Raw genomic sequence first — 10,989 nt, 5'->3', positions numbered from 1 at the left:
GAGCTTGTTAGGGTAAGAATCTGTGTTTTCACAAGTTCCGGGGTGATCATATGCACGTTAAAGTTTGAGAAACATTGCTTTATATAACTGGCTTACAAATACAAGTTAGGAAAAAGATGGCATGAAGGCTGAGAATATTTTTGGATGGGGGTTGTAACTTATTGTGTTATTTATTTATGATTATGTATAAATTCCTTGATATGCTGCATGTATGTGTAAACTGAAGCACTGCAGCCCTATGGTACACTTACAGGGGTTAAATATCAAGTTTTAAGTGTTTATTTTTGAGAGAGAGAGCGCCTGGGCTCATGTTCTCTCAAGCGCTGCTCCCTAGCTCCAGTAAGTGGGGGAGGGGCAGTGAGAAAAGGCGACAAAGTGACCAAAGGGGACTCTGTGCTGTCAGCAGCAAGCCAGACGCGGGGCTCCAACTCATGAACCTTGAGATCATGATCTGGTCAAAGTCCGATGCTCAACTGACTGAGCAACCCAGGTGCCCCCTCAAATTTTAAATGTTTATAAAGATTTTGATCTTTCAGACAAAGCATGAGAACCATTACTATAAAATACTACTCATCTATATTTGAAGAAAATAATTAAGTTGTTAAAAATGATCACTTCTTTATTCAACTCCAAAACAGTATTCTTTCTCAAAATACAAGCTATGTATTTTCTTATAAATCAAAGATTAGTTTTTAATATTGAAGGATAAACACAGTGGGGTCCTAAATGTGTTACTATTTCTTTTTCTACATTGGTCTTTGATTTGCAACAAATGTTAATATTGTAATATTGTCTCAATATTGAAAATTGGGTGTTTTTAGGTGTGTCTTAGATTCATGTTCAGGGTTCTCTATTTTACAAAGATATCATCGAACTCTTTCATACAGTGTAAACAACTGGAAGGTCATCTCTGTTTCCAAACCATTATGCCACATAAGTAACGAGACAAATAATAAGAGGCAAATGCTGATATCTGATATAGGGCCATCTCTTTGGATTTGAAGTACTGTCGGATTGTTGCTGTCTCTGGTATATGTACTGACTCAAAAGATTTTTTTTCATTATTTTGTTTTTATCTATAGTGAAATGAATGATTACTATTTTGGTAAGGACCTAGAACAATTAGCATGTCCTAATTCTATGCTGCTTGTGATGCATAATATGAATCTTACTATGAAGCATAAGAATTCCATGTGAATTAATAAACTGTAATAACAATAATTTTAAATTGCTTTTTTAATTTTATTTTTTAATTTAATTTAATTTAATTTAATTTAATTTTGCCTGTTTTAATTTTATTTAAATCCAAGCTAGTTAACATAGAGTGTGGTATTGGTTTCAGAAGCAGAATTTAGTGATTCATCACTTACATATGACACCCAGTGTTCATCCCAACAAGCGTTCTCCTTAATGCCCATCAGTCATTTAGCCCATCCCCCAACCCACCTCCCTTTTAGGAACCCTCAGTTTGTTCTCTGTACTTAAGAGTCTTTTATGGTTTGCCTTTCCTTCTGTTTTTATCTTATTTTTCTTTCCCTTCCCTTATGTTCATCTTAGATTCCACATATGAGTGAAATCATATATTTGTCTTTCTCTGACTACCTTACAATTATTTATTTTATTAAAAAATTCTTTTAATGTTAATTATTATTGAGACAGAGAGAGAAACACAGCATGAGTCAGGGAGGGGCAGAGAGAGAGGGAGGCACAGAATCCGAAACAGGCTCCAGACTCTGAGCTGTCAGCACAGAGCCTAATGTGGAGCTCAAACCCATGAACTGTGAAATCATGACCCGAGCCAAAGTCAGACGCTCAACCGACTGAGCCACCCAGGCGCCCAACCTTACAATAATTTAAAGAAAAAATGTTAGCCAGGTTAAGCCAGATCCTGAATATTTCTCATGTATTGTAACTTTTTCCTGTAATATTACCAGTATTGCAACAACAACGGTAAAATCACACTTCATTTTTTTTTTCTTATACTGAAGGTATAAATGATTATTTTAATATTTTGAGAAACAGTCTTGAAAGGTGTTTGCTTGAAGGTGAGTTTGTTGCTCTCTTATCTAATTCCAGTCCTGCCACACGGCCTGCCCCATCTCTGATTCTCACTGAGTAGTTTCTGGGGCATCAGTCAGGGCTGGGAGATGCGGACAGGACTCTGACAGAGGAAAAGGCACTGACTGGTCTTATTCCCTTTTTGGGAGCTTGGTAATCAGCAGCAAAAAGGAGATTTGCGTAGTCTGTAGAGAGCATGGTACTCCGATTTTTATGGACCTCCCCTAGAGGAAACAGCCTGTGTCAGTGTTCCTGGGAGGCACTGTGGTCTCCTGGCTCACACTGGCTGCTGAGACTTTGACCTTGTGTCTGGATCTCCCATATTCCTGAGGCTGATAGGGAAGTTTTAACTGCATCTGGGGAGAATGGGAAGGTCCATTGTCACATTACTGAGTAAACTCAGACCGGTTATTTTTTTTTTAATAAAACCAAAGATAAATCTGAATTTGGCATCTTTATTTTAAAAATGTTTAATGTTTTTTTTTATTTTTCAGAGAAAGAGATTGAGAAAGCAAGCAGGGGAGGTGCCAAGAGAGAGGGGACACAGAATCTGAAACAGGCTCCAGGTTCTGAGCTGTCAGCACATGACCCTATGCAGTGCTTAAACTCACGAATGATGAGACCATGACCTGAGCTGAAGTTGGCCACTTAACCAACTGAGCCATCCAGGGGCCCCTGATCTTGACATCTTAAATAGGTAAGGCAAAAATAATTCAAGAAGGAATATACTCAGCAACTAGACAGAAGACCAAAACGTACAACATTCAGTTCCTTGTGATTTTGATTTGCTGGAGAAGGCTGGCTAGAACTTAGTAACTAAGTGAATAAACTATTTCGGTAGATTTGCTTATAGCAACCAAGACTATTGGAAAACAAAATATTCTATAACTTTTGAATATTGAGATATGAGAGGTTATTTAAAGGACTAGTTTCACAGCTGAGACCTGGAAAAAGTAATCTGGAAGATAAAATAAGAGACGTATCAGGAACTCTGGGTGGCTCACTTGGTTAAGCTTCTGGTTCTTGATTTTGGCTCAGGTCATAATCACTGTTTGTGACATCAAGGCCTGCATGGGGTTCTAGGCTGACAGCACAGAACCTGACTAGTATTCTCTCTCTCTCTCTGCCCATACCCTGTGTGCATGCACACGCTCTTTCCCCACCTTCTCTTAAAGTATATAAACTTAAAAAAAGGAAGAAAAAAAAAGAATTATCTCAAACAGAAAAAATGCAAAGAAATTGAATTTGTGAGAGAAAAGATACAGACTTGTAAAATGAATCCATAATAATTCAAAAGAAAAATAGGAAGACTGAAGGAGAAAAGTTAAAACTTCTAAAAGAGGAAAATTTCATCTTGAGCAGAATTGACGTTTATCCTGATAAAATTCATGAAGTCTGTGACTAAAAAGATCATATTATGAGCTTTCAGGCAAAGGAAGCTAGTTAAAAAGGAGACAAGGTATTAGTTTGTCATCAGGGTTCTCTTTGGCAACCCTGGAAGCTCAGAGAATGCTTCCGGGGAGAGAATTAGAAGTACTGATAGACAAAGGCTACCACCCAAAATCCTATTTTCTGCCAAGCTATCATTTATCAGCCACAGTGAAGGATATCTGGATTCACTTTTACAGGGACTTACAGACTATCTCACGCCTGGAAGGAAATATTCAAATAATGATTGCAATATGTTAATCAAGACTCTTCAAGATGATTCGGATGAAACAGGAAATACTGGTGAGCGGTGAATATATGGATCATCGTAGTGACTAGAATGATGTAACAATATATGACCTAAAGATGCTTCATGTAGATAGAATATAATACAAAGTAAAATAGTAATTGAAAGTAGAAGCATAAAGTCACCTCAGCAAAAGCATAATCTGGTGGGTGGCAAAAGGGGCAAAATAAAAACACTCCAGAAGGGAATGAGCTTCTGGGTGAGGCAAAATAGTTGGCATTTTGCCATTATTTAATAACAGTGATATATTAATTAATTAATTCTATACGCATTTATGAGTGTGTACCATGTGCCAACAGCTTTGATTATATTATTTACAGAAAGATAAAGATGCTTGTGTTTGGTACGTATGCATTTGGTGATGATGCACAGGAAAGCAAGGTAACTACTAATGGAATTGCGAAGGATGGAAGAGAACTCAAAGGAAAAAAACAAGCACAAACAAACAGTAATTCGACTATCAAAGGTAAGACAACAGGAAAAAAAAGAGATCTTTGCCATGCTAGACAGGAAAAATAAAATTTGCATTATGAATCATACTACATATGAAGATGATGAATTCTTATATTAAAAATACTGGTTCAGGGGCATCGGGGTGGCTCAGTCAGTTAAATGTCTGACTTCGCTCAGGTCATGATCTCATTGTTCATGGGTTTGAGCCCCATGTCGGACTCTGTGCTGACAGCTCAGAGCCTGGAGCCTGCTTCAGATTCTGTGTCTCCCTCTCTCTCTTGCCCCTCCCTGCTCACAGTCTGTCTCTCTCTCTCAAAAATAAATAAATATTTAAGAAAAAAATACTGGTTCAGGGGGCACCTGGTTGGCTCGTATGGTTAAGAATCTGACTCTTGATTTCAGATCTGGTCAGGATTTCATGGTTCCCTTTGTGAGATCTATCCCAACGCTTCACTAACACCTGTGAGGCTGCTTGGCATTCTCTCTCTTTCTGCCCCTGCCCCACTAGCTCTCTCTCTCTCAAAATAAATAAACTTTAAAAAATAAAAATAGAAAGTGAATAAAAATACTGGTTCCTATTCAATTTTTTCTTTAGTTGTTGTTATATTAACGTACTTTGTGAAAATTCATGAGAAGTATATTTATAACTTGAGACCTTTGTATATTATACATCTATAGAAATTAATGTATAACCATATAAAATGGTTTGCAGGTTCAGCTTATCATGTCAGGGTCACCAATTGTGGAATCACATCAAAGTCACCGATTGTGAGTGATCAATTGTCCACCAAAGCCAAGGGCAGCAGAGAGGGTCACTCAAGACTCCATGCAAGTCAAGAGAGGTGAAAAGGAGGCTAAGGGAAGTCTCCCTAAGCTGCTCTGAAGCTCCAGTATTTATTAGACATACAGTATAGGGAAAACATGTGCAATATGTGAGTGGCTACATGTCAATAAGAACATATAGAAAGTGTGCAAAAAAACCAAGGTATTCCCAAAACTGCAAAAGAGCAGATGCTGAAAGCAAGCGGAGAACAAGATAAGATATTCCGTAGATAACTTGGTCTAAGGAATTCAAGAGCACGGGCAGGATCCAACCCCTAAATACGTATTAACTAGTCACTGGTCAGCTGTTTACAGCAGGTCCAGAAAGCAGTGTTATTCATTCCCTATAATCCCTTTAACCAGATCATAGCTATTTGATTTCCCACACTGTTGAAGAGTTTTCTATTTTACTTTTCTATTCTCTTATTTATTGTTATATATTTGGGTTATTTTGTGTGCATGTGCATCCATGCACACATGCATGCTAGAAATATCTTTAGGCAGAAATATTTGAGCAAATCTTGATTATTTTATGAGGAACAAATTGATTTAATTTAACTCTATTTACTTGAGTAGATCAAATAAAAATAAGAGTTCTGTTGAATATATCACAGACTATTTCATGAGAATTTTAAAAAAAATTTAGTTTATTTATTTTGAAAATGAAAGGAGGGAGTGAGCAAGGGAGAGGCAGAGGGAGAGAGGGAGAGGGGGAGAGAGAGAACCCTAAGCAGGCTCCACACCATCAGCACAGAGACTGATGCAGGGTTCAAACTCATGAACTGGGAGATCATGACCTGAGCCGAAACCAAGAGTTGGACACTTAACCAACTGATCCACCCAGAAGCCTCTCCAAGGGAATTTTCTGAGACTAACTTTCATAAGAAATGGTTCTGATTTCTATCTTTTCTTGTGTTTTGTTTTTGTTTTTGTTTTTGTTTACCTAACAAAGACCCTTTCCTGGAAGAATTTGAGGCCCAGGTTGAGGCAGTGTCAAGATGGTGCACATCTCTCTCCTGGATTTTTTTCAGAAGTGTTTGAACTTCAGAAAGGGAACAAACATGTCTATTTTCACACAGTGGGATGAGAAAAGTAATGAGGACAACAGAGTCTTGAAAGAGTTGTTTATTGTTGTACATGCGAGAAAAACAATCACCCACAAGCAGAAACCCTCTGAGCAGAGAAGACCTGATGGGAATAATAAAGTAGATTTTCACTAGGGAGAACCTGCAGAAATCTACATAAAAAGCCTGACTTCCAACAAAAGCATTATGTGAAATGAATTTGTTGCATCTAAACATTCTCTTTTTGGCTAGCTCTTGAAGACTCAAAATTATTTTACCATGAATGAACATCACGTACAAAGGAAATTGTGATTGCATGTTGACAGGAATATTCCTTTAAAGCATTTACAAGTATTTCCCCATTTCTGATTGAATAGAAAATAGAACATGGTGAAAATGATAATGATTTCCCTCAAGAAGAATGGAGTTTTGTTTTTTTTTTTGGTGCCAGGACCAAAATAATCACAGAGTTGCAAAATCATTCACTTAAATGTTCAATAATTATGCCTTGTATTGCACTATCAATTTTTTGCAATTTTATGTAGTCTCTTTCAAAGCTCTTTGAAGAACTGTCATTTGTTGCTATTTCTAAACAAACCTAAAGGGAAAATATATTTGGTGAGCAGACTATTTCTTCAAAACCTATTCATCAATTGAATGATTTGACACTCTAGACTCGGGCGCAGAATTGCCAATAAACATTTACAAAGTATTACATGAAAAGAGGGAAGGGCTCAGTTACTGCAGGAGCTTTTCTAACAGTTGGACAAATAAGATTTCTTACCAACTATCTCCCCTGAGCTTCAGGTAAGGGGATCAGATCTCATCGTGGACTTCTCCAGTTACCTTACAATAAGCCAGCATTTCTAAACCTTGGCACTGTTGGTATTTCAATAATTTTTTGATGATACGAGGTTGTCCTACACCTTGTAGGATGTTTAGAAGTATATCTGTCTTCTACATACCAGATGGCAGTAGAATACCTCTCAGTTGTTACAACCAAAAATGTTTTCAGACATTGTCACATGTCTCCCGAGGGGAAAAAAATCACCCTTAGTTGAGAATCACTGAATTAATGTCCCAAACTAATTCCACCGTTTTTTCTGAACATGATTTTCCCCCTTGCATTCTCTATATTCATGCTGATGTCCAAATCAGAAGCATGGGAGTAATCATTTATACTTCATGAATTTTTTCCTCCTAAACCCACTTTTTATGTGTGCATTTGTGTTAACAGGAACTTTATTATTTATAGAAGAAAATATTCAAGTAAAAATTATAATACATAAGTCAGAACATACTTAAAGATGGCACAGAGGAAGCCAAGAGGAAATACTGATGAGCAATAAATATAAATGGATCATGATAAGTGACTTAAGGGTTTTATAAAATGTTCTATGCGGACACTTGGATGGAATATAATACAAAGGAACACATGGTATTGAAGTTAAAGTATAATGTTATCTCAGCAAAATATCATGTGGTGGGTGGCAAAATGGGTAAATAAAAGTACTCAGAGAATCAGGGTTGGGGTAAGGCAATTTTTTTTTTATTTTGCCCTTACACAACATGATATAATGCTTATCATGTTTTTCAAATACAACTTTAGCTATATGTTCTCACTGAACTGATTAATATCTGTCTCCTGGATTGGGTCTTTGTGTTGTCCACTTTTTTTTTTTTTTTTTTTAGTGTTTTATTTATTTTTGAGAGAGAGAGAGAAACAACATGAGCAGGGAAGGGTCAGAGAGAGAGGGAGATACAGAATGTGGAGCAGGCTCCAGGCTCTGAGCTGTCAGTACAGAGACCACGCAGGGCTTGAACCCACGAACCGTGAGATCATGACCTGTGCCGAAGTCGGCGCTTAACCGACTGAGCCACCCAGGCGCCCCCACGTGTTGCCCACTTTTAAGGTGGTGAAGCACATCCAATTCCAAGATAATGTCACTCTCTCCTCCCTCCCCGACTGGGGGAGGTGCGCATGCATGGCCTATGCTGGTTAAGCATAAGCCGGGCCCCGGCTCACAAGGTGATAGTCTCTCTGGATCAGATAAACCCTCCCTAATTATGTGTGCACTTCCAGGATGCATCACCGACATCCATATTACACTGTATAGGTAGAATAATATTTCCTTTTTTTTTCCTGCTCAGATATTTCTTTTATATATATTAATCTGCAAAAAAACATGTATGTACAGTATAATAATATGAAGAAAACACCATCAACATCATTACCCATGTCAAGAAACAGATCATTGACATCTCCTCATGTAAGGTATGATGCTTCTTCCTCATGATGCAATTCGTTTGCTTCTCAAGGTTATATTATCCTAACTTTTGTGATAATAATGTCCCTGCTGGACATGTTTATTGCTCCAATCCGTATGTCTTCGTTGCTAAGCAATATGAATACATCTTCAATAGGTATCTGCATTCTAAATGACATTGTTTTGCTTGTTTTTGTACTTTTTCTCATTTTACCTATAGTACCTACATGAAGTGATTCATAGAGTTTTAAATGTAGTGACATGAAATTATTCATAGGATTCTCTTATTATTGTTTCTAAATATCAGTGTCACTGCCCTCTTTTACATTCTTGATATATTTGTGATTTCACTCTTTTATGGTTCATTCTAGCTACATATTTTTTGATTATGTGTTGTTTCTTGAATCTATATTTTTAATGTGATCTCTATTTTATGTTTAGTTTCTATTTTATTCATTTTAAATCAACTGGTTAGACCAGTTTTAGATATACAGAATTATTGTGAAGATAGTACAGTGAAATAGGATATAATTCTTTTATACCCACACTCAGTTTTCCCTATTGTTTACATCTGTGAGCACTGCATATTTGTCACAATTAATTATTAGATATTGAAATGTTAATTAATTAAAGTTCATTCTTTATTTGGATTTCCGTAGTTTTCCCTAATGTCCTTTTTCTGTTCCAGGATCGCATTCAGGACACCTGTCACGTGTTCTTAGGCAACTCTTGGTTGTGACTATTTCTCATGTTTCTTGATTAGATGACCTTGACTCTTTAGAAGATTATCGATCAAATATTTTGTAGGATGTCATTCAAATGAAAGTTTTTCTCCTTTTTTCCTCATGATTAGACTGGGATGATGTGCTTTTGGGAAGACAGCCACACAGAGAGGTAAAATGCCTTCTCATCAAAACATGTCAAGAGTCTACAGTATTAATAGGATATTACTCTTGATGTTCACTCTGATCCTCTGGCTTAAGGTCACGATTGTCAGTCTTGTCTTCTGTGAAGTTACTTTCTTTTTTCCTTCCTTTCCCATATTCCATATTCCTTGGAAGAAAATTACTATGTGCAGTCTCTACTCAGGAAGTGTTACATTGTACAGGGGGTTACATTGTACTTGGGGCGTTACATTGTACCTCTTAATGGCAGAATATTTACTTAAGTTATTTGGAATTCTTTCCTACACAATTCTCCCCTATATATTTATTACTATTGGAATCTTGTCTATTTATTTTATTCATCTAGTACATCAACAGGGACTCATGGATATTTATTTTATACTCTGGGTTTTAATCAAATCCTATTTTATTTTTTGCTCAAATTGGCCTACTTTTAACTATTGGGAGGTTTAAGTAGGCTCCCATGTTCCTTTGATATGCTCCTATCATTGTGTTTGTGTGTGCACGTGCCTGTGTGTGTGTATGTTTTACTAGTTTATTACTTTATGGAACTACCTAATGCTCCAGGTTTAACTTGTGCCCCAGTCCCAGAATAAATATTTCTCTGAAGAGCCCTGATCCCTTAAATTGGAGAGTAATATTAAAACCCAAGGGGTGCCTGGGTGTCTCAGTCAGTTATTGACGGATCTTGATCTCAGCTCAGGTCGTGATCTCATGGTTCCTGAGATCAAGTCCTGCATTGGACTCTGCACTGATAGTGTGGAGGTAGCTTCAGATTCTCTCCTTTTCTTTCTTTCTGCCCCTTTTCCCCTTCTCAAAATAAATAAATGCACTTAACAAACAAACAAAATCTGGGTGCTAGGTGTCCTTGTTGTTACTAGGATGTTTTTTCTTATAGTCTCATTTAACTAACAAAGGTTGGATGTATATGTGTGTGTACTAAGCTGTATATACATTATATATATAATATAATATTTATAATTATTTACATATATGCTTGTATATATGAGTTTACATATGCTTATACATATAACATATATAATTTATATATTATTTACATGTATATATGTGTATGTTAAGCATGACTCCTTACTGATGTCTCTAACTCTATTACCACATAGATAATTCAAGCGTCCTTCCCTTCCTCATATGTAAGCTTCTGCTCCAACAGTGAGAAACCTGGCTCTCACCATCTGTCATCAGTTTATATTCAATGTCAGTATGCATGTGTATTGGTTTTAGGATTGTTCATTTGCAGCCCACGGGAAACAGCTTTATCAATAGAGTACAGTGCTATGTACAGGTTTTTGCTTCTTTACCTTTGTGTTTATGGTGACAGACTACACTCACTTCCAGATGTTAGGCCAGCACTTTATTCTCCCACTTGCTTCAGTGAGGTTGTTTCAGATATTTGTAACACATTCAAATTCTTTTGGCCCCCGTTTAAAAAAAATTTTTTTAATGTTTCTTTTTGAGAGACAGAGTGTGAGAGAGGAAGGGGCAGAGAGAGAGGGAGACACAGAATCCGAAGCAGCCTCCAGGCTTCGAGCAGTCAGCACAGAGCCCAATGCGGGCCTCGAACCCACGAACCATGAGATCATGACCTGAGCTGAAGTCGGATGCTCAACTGACTGAGCCACCTAGGCACCCCGAGTTTTATTATTCTTAAAACTCTATTTATTTCA

At 37.1% G+C, this 10,989-nt stretch overlaps 1 long non-coding RNA gene across 1 annotated transcript; it reads left to right on the top strand.

Annotated features, from left to right (window-relative positions):
* Nucleotides 1-8,330: 8,330 nt before the first annotated feature.
* On the top strand, nucleotides 8,331-9,245 carry LOC120248497. The gene is made up of 2 exons (XR_005532589.1): nucleotides 8,331-8,407; nucleotides 9,088-9,245. It is a non-coding gene; the product is annotated as an uncharacterized LOC120248497 (long non-coding RNA).
* The last annotated feature ends 1,744 nt before the right edge of the window (nucleotides 9,246-10,989 follow it).

This window comes from Hyaena hyaena, unplaced genomic scaffold, assembly GCF_003009895.1.
Source record: "Hyaena hyaena isolate Hyena2069 unplaced genomic scaffold, ASM300989v1 scaffold_592, whole genome shotgun sequence".
Taxonomy (NCBI): Eukaryota; Metazoa; Chordata; class Mammalia; order Carnivora; family Hyaenidae; genus Hyaena; species Hyaena hyaena.
The sequence above is the reverse complement of the archived record's forward strand: the minus strand, read 5'-3'. Positions and strand labels throughout refer to the sequence as shown.